Here is a 5,515-nt window from a genome sequence, read left to right as displayed (position 1 = left end):
AGGAAAGAAACTAGCATCTTATTTTTGGTTGAATGTGTACACAGACATATTCTATATGTGAATATAGTGGATTTATGCACTACATATAAGAGATACCATTCCTACATGGTGTTTAAAAATAGCAAGAGCTATTACCTGACTTGCTTCCCTTGCTCAGTTGGACTGATTATGTATTTTCCATTACTTTGTGGATGTACATGTCATTGTATTGCATGTTACTTTATATGCTATAAAATACAGTAGTATTTATTATTATGCTCCTACATTAAAAATATCTTTTAACATTTACTTATTTTTTGAGATACACAGACAAAACATGAGTGGGGGAAGGACAGAGAGGGAGGGAGGCAGAGACTCTGAAACAGGCTTCAGGCTCCTAGCTGTCCACATCCCTGTCAGCAGGGCTGGACCTCACAAATTGCGAGAACATGACCTGAGTGGAAGCTGGGCATGACCTGAACCGAAATCGGGTGCTTAACCGACTGAGCCACCCAGAGGCCCCTATGCTCCTGCATTTTTAAAGGATTATAGATGCAGTTTAACGATCAGGTACATAAAAGAAATATAATAAAAAGGAGAATCTGCTTTCTAAAAGGCCTCAAAATGGAAATGCCTAGATTAGAAGTTCAAAATATAGCTGACTGAAGTCAATTAGGATATAATTTGAGATTTCTGGCTCATAAATTTCTAATAGATTGTTAGTTCCTTGAGGATAGTGTAGACTAAATTTTCTTGTATTATATAAAGATCCACTATAAACTATGTTTTCTTGAATAATGTAAATATTAATAAAATATTTGTAAAATAAATGAACTCAAAGTTTTGAACAAAAATCTCCTGTTGATTTTCTCTCAAAATATATGTACTGACTTTACTTTCTCCATCTGTTTGTCATGTGCCCTGTCTTAATCTCACACTGGAAGTTCTAATAGCCTTCTTTACAGTTCAAGCTCTTGTTCTTGTAATATACAAGCCATGCTGTCACTTCCTTTTCCTAAACCTTTCATAGATTAAAACACTTTGTAAAGCCCAGTTTAAAACTTTCCAGAACTCCACCTTGCCTACAGGAATAAGTCTATATTTTTAAATAGAGTTTAATGGTAATAAAATCCTTTCCCTAATTTACTCTCTTACGTCTTACGTAATTTCAACATGCATTCTATCAACTCTTCTTCCCAATCTCTTTCTTCTATTTCTGTCTTAAGTGAGCCTACAACCTTAGTACATTGAACTTCTTTTTAATTTTGTTTTATGCCCACAAACTGTATTAGTCCATAATGATGTAAATATAAAGCACAGTCCCTGTTTATTTGCACATCTGCTTGACTCATGGCTTTTCACATTTCTCTTTTGTCTTTTTCAGACTAGTGAAATGATACTCATTTTCACGACCCGCTTTTTCTTGGAATCCATTCCAAATGTCAAAGAAAGAACTAATTACTTTGGACTCTGTCCATATCACTGGCACAGGCCTAGTAACTTTGAGATATGGTTAGCTACCTACATTGCATGTTCCCCGAATTTTGATGTTCTTGAACTCAGGGACCATATTTTACTAATATTTGTATTCCAAATAGAAAATATTGTGGTTTACTTGTAATATATATTCAATGATTGTTTGGCTGTCAAATTTATTTAAAAAAAAGTATCTGTATGTTTGGATCCATTTTAACTAACGTGATACTGCTCCCACCCCGTCAAATGATCTCTTTAATTGTATAACATAATATGTATGAATATATGTAGGCATACAAATAGAAGCATCTATGGCTACAAAAATATTAGAAACTAGTGATTGCTGATCTTAGTGACAGTTAACTTCATATTTCAATTTAACACTAAACATACCATCTATGTAAAATATGTTAATACTAAATGTATAAAGGATATACCCATAGTTATGTAAATCACTATTAAAAATGCAATTATGTGGTGCATCTGGCTGGCCCAGTCTGTAGAGCATCCAATTCTTGATCCCAGTGTCATGAGTTCAAGTTTGGAGCCTACTTAAAAAATGCAATTATGCATGCAAACAAAAATTTTCTAATGAAAAATCTAATTTGATCGTAATTATAACCTATAATTATATGTAATAACAATAAATAATTATACAGTTTTTATATAAATGATACATAATATATATATATACTACAACTAATAAACCCATAAATTATTCATATAAAATTAGTAATAAAAAATTATCTAGGTCATATTTTCTTTGGAGCAAGATTTCTAAACCGCTTAAAAAAAGTTGTCACAAGATAATTATTTTTCTCAAGACATAAATTTTGTGCTGTGGCTTTCATCTGAAATGAATTTTATGACTTCCTTTGATAAATATTGATAATTTGAGAATATTAATTGGTGTGTATATGGCATAATCTGTGAAGACTTTTACATTATTTTTAAGGGATCTTGAATATTTTATCTATTACAAACTATGCCCAAATGATCAATCTTGGAGAACAGTGATATATTAACACATAGAATACAAATATAATTTTTCTGTTTCCAGGACACACTAGCATATATATTGTACTAAAAAAATCATTAAAACTAACTTCATACTTAAATTGTCTTTCCTGGAAAATGTAATCAACTTAGATGCAAGTGGCAAGAACATTTGACATTTACTCCATGAGACACAAGAGGAAAAGCAAATGTACTTTGAAGGACATTGGCCTGTGGCATAAACAATTGAGGAATGAAACAATAAAAATAACCATTTAGTTAGGTGTATGCCAAATTACTAAAAAAATGGGAGAAATATATAAAAATTATCAATAATGTTCACTGTCTGCAGTATCTAGTAAGAGTAAAATTGAGCATAAAGGAATAAATAGAACACATTCAGCTCGTTAGAGACAAAATTTTCATGCCAAATGTGAAATATGTAAGAATTAGGAAATAAACAGTATAGAATGGTTATAAAACATATTTTACTGTCTTACACCTTAAAATTTCATTATTATTGAGCACACACACACAAACATACTCACAAACATTGACACATATGGTGCAAGGATGAGACACACACAGAGAGAGACAGAGAGAGGAAGAGAGATACCCATTTTTAGTACGTACAGAAAGAAAAGTTCCAGAAGTATAGCATTGCATTGATATATCACACTCTCCTAGTTTTCCACTTCCTACTTCTCATTCTCTTTGCTAGCTTTTTCTACTTTTCCTAACCACAAAATATGGAATCATGGATTGTCCAGTTGTAATCTCAATTCTCATTTTTCTTGGTACACAATCCCTTAGTTATCTCATCTGTATCCAATTTCATATACTGCTTCTGAAATAATGACCACAAAATTTTAATCTCTATTTAAGTTTCTCTTCTAAACTTTACACTTACATATAGAATTGTATTTGCAACATTCTACTTGGATTCTTTAAGGACAATATGAAATCTAAGCTCCCAAAACAAAATTATTTTGGTTTTCTTACATATTACCTACCAGTTCCTCCCCCATATTCATAAGTGACACCATCACACAGTCACTTGTTCTATCCAAATAATTCCTCTGTGACTCAAGAGTTGTTTGAGATTTTTAAAGAAAATTATGAAAAAATACTTATCAAATATTTAATTGACTGTCATGGAGAAAAAATGATTAATGAAGAGTTACAGGAGCCATTAATGTCCACAGAAAGTGTAATCCTACTCACAAAATGCCTACCCTGCAATTATCCATAATTTAAAGTATATTTGAGGTTACCACTAACTATATGTAATTTTACTTTCTTATTTGACATTAGAATCTTACTCTAAAAGATGCAACTCCACCATTTATCATCTTTTTTTTCTTTCAGTTTTTCAACATACTACATATAATCTGTTTTAATATGCGGTAGAGTTAGTCCTACTTATATATTTATTGACTCTTTAAAACTATTCTTGCATGTTTATTTGTCTAAATTGATTAGTATCAATTTGTGCAGATCCATAAAAAAGCTTCTATTTATTTTTTAATGCAGTTGCTTTAAGTTTATAAATTAATTGCAACTCACATCATTGTAACATGTGGTCGTCTACAGAAAGTATCTTTCTAGGGGCACTTGATTTCAACTTAGGTCATGATCTCATGGTTTGTGGGATCAAGTCCCATGGCAGGCTCTGAGCTGACCGTGCTAACACGGTGAAGCCTGCTTGGTATTCTCCCCTCCTCTATCTCTGCCCCTCCCCCCACTCACAATATCTCTCTCCAAACAAATAAACAAACAGACACAAACTATTCATTCTGCTTGTGTATTTGTTAAGAGTCTCCTTCTAGTTTTCTTACATGTTTTGCATATTTTGGGATTTTGTTATTGTTGTTTATGTTAGCTTCTTCCTAATTATATTTCTCTTCTTTATTGCTATTGTAAATGACCTTTCTCTACAATTATACCTTCTAACTAGTTATTTTGTGTGTAATGAAGGCTATTGATTTCTGCATGCTAATCCAATGCCCTGTTACCTTAATGAATGTTTTATTATGTGAAAAGTCAAATGTGTTTTAATTTCCTTTTTATTTCTTCTATTATTCATGGATTATTTATATCTTTTCTTAAAACTTTCATGCAGTTAGATATTTTCTAATTATCTTGTTGTTCTTAGTTCTAGTTTAATAACACTGTGGCCAGTAATGATAATGTCCATAATTTCAATCTTTTGACAGATACGCCCAAACTGGTAGGAGGAAATACAGATTAAATTAGAGTTTAGATAAATGTTTTAATTTATATCAGATGAGAAATTTAATACCTGAAAGCAAAAGTGTCTTAATTCCCAAAGGTAAATGTAAAAGCTCTGAATCTACATAAAGTATTGCCAAGGTGAATAACATTGCTAGGGAGTCACATTAAAAATGTAAAGTTTTGTGCCCTAATGAATGCACCTGACTGTATTCAGCACTTTCAATGACCATTATAAAATTATATATTCTAGAACAATGGAGATTGTTTTGGGAAGATCTGTGCTGAAAGGGAAGGGATCTAATACTGGGTCATGGGGTACACAACTATCCATACTAAAGATTCTACAAGGAAATAGAGAAACTATGTCATTAAGGTATTGAGAAAAGGAAGTCATAATCTCTAGCCATGATGATTCAAGAAATAGGAAAGTAACAACAAAAAGATTGCAGTCTTGATAATGTAGTGTTCCCTTATGCAAAGCAATTATAAGGCTACACATCAACATCTTATAAGAATACTGTCTTGGTACACTTAAACCGTAAACTGGGATTAATGCAGCTTGCTGACCGAATCTATTATCCATTCCAGGAACTACCCATACAGTTAGTTCATATGTATGAATAAGAATTGATTTGGAAATGGCAGGGATTTTTGTAATAAAATCTTTTTATTAGTGATTACTGCTATGTTAAGGGTGGCATATTTGTACACACTTAGTAGACCTGGGTATACACTGATGCTTCCTGTTTTTTAAGATCAGTTCTATTTTCATGTATTATATTGGATCTCAGGTTGTACGGAGGGCTTTAGGTTGTTTGGTTAGTATGCT

This window comes from Crocuta crocuta, unplaced genomic scaffold (assembly GCF_008692635.1).
Source record: "Crocuta crocuta isolate KB4526 unplaced genomic scaffold, BGI_CrCroc_1.0 scaffold6, whole genome shotgun sequence".
NCBI classification, from domain to species: Eukaryota; Metazoa; Chordata; class Mammalia; order Carnivora; family Hyaenidae; genus Crocuta; species Crocuta crocuta.
This window is presented reverse-complemented; position numbering follows the sequence as displayed.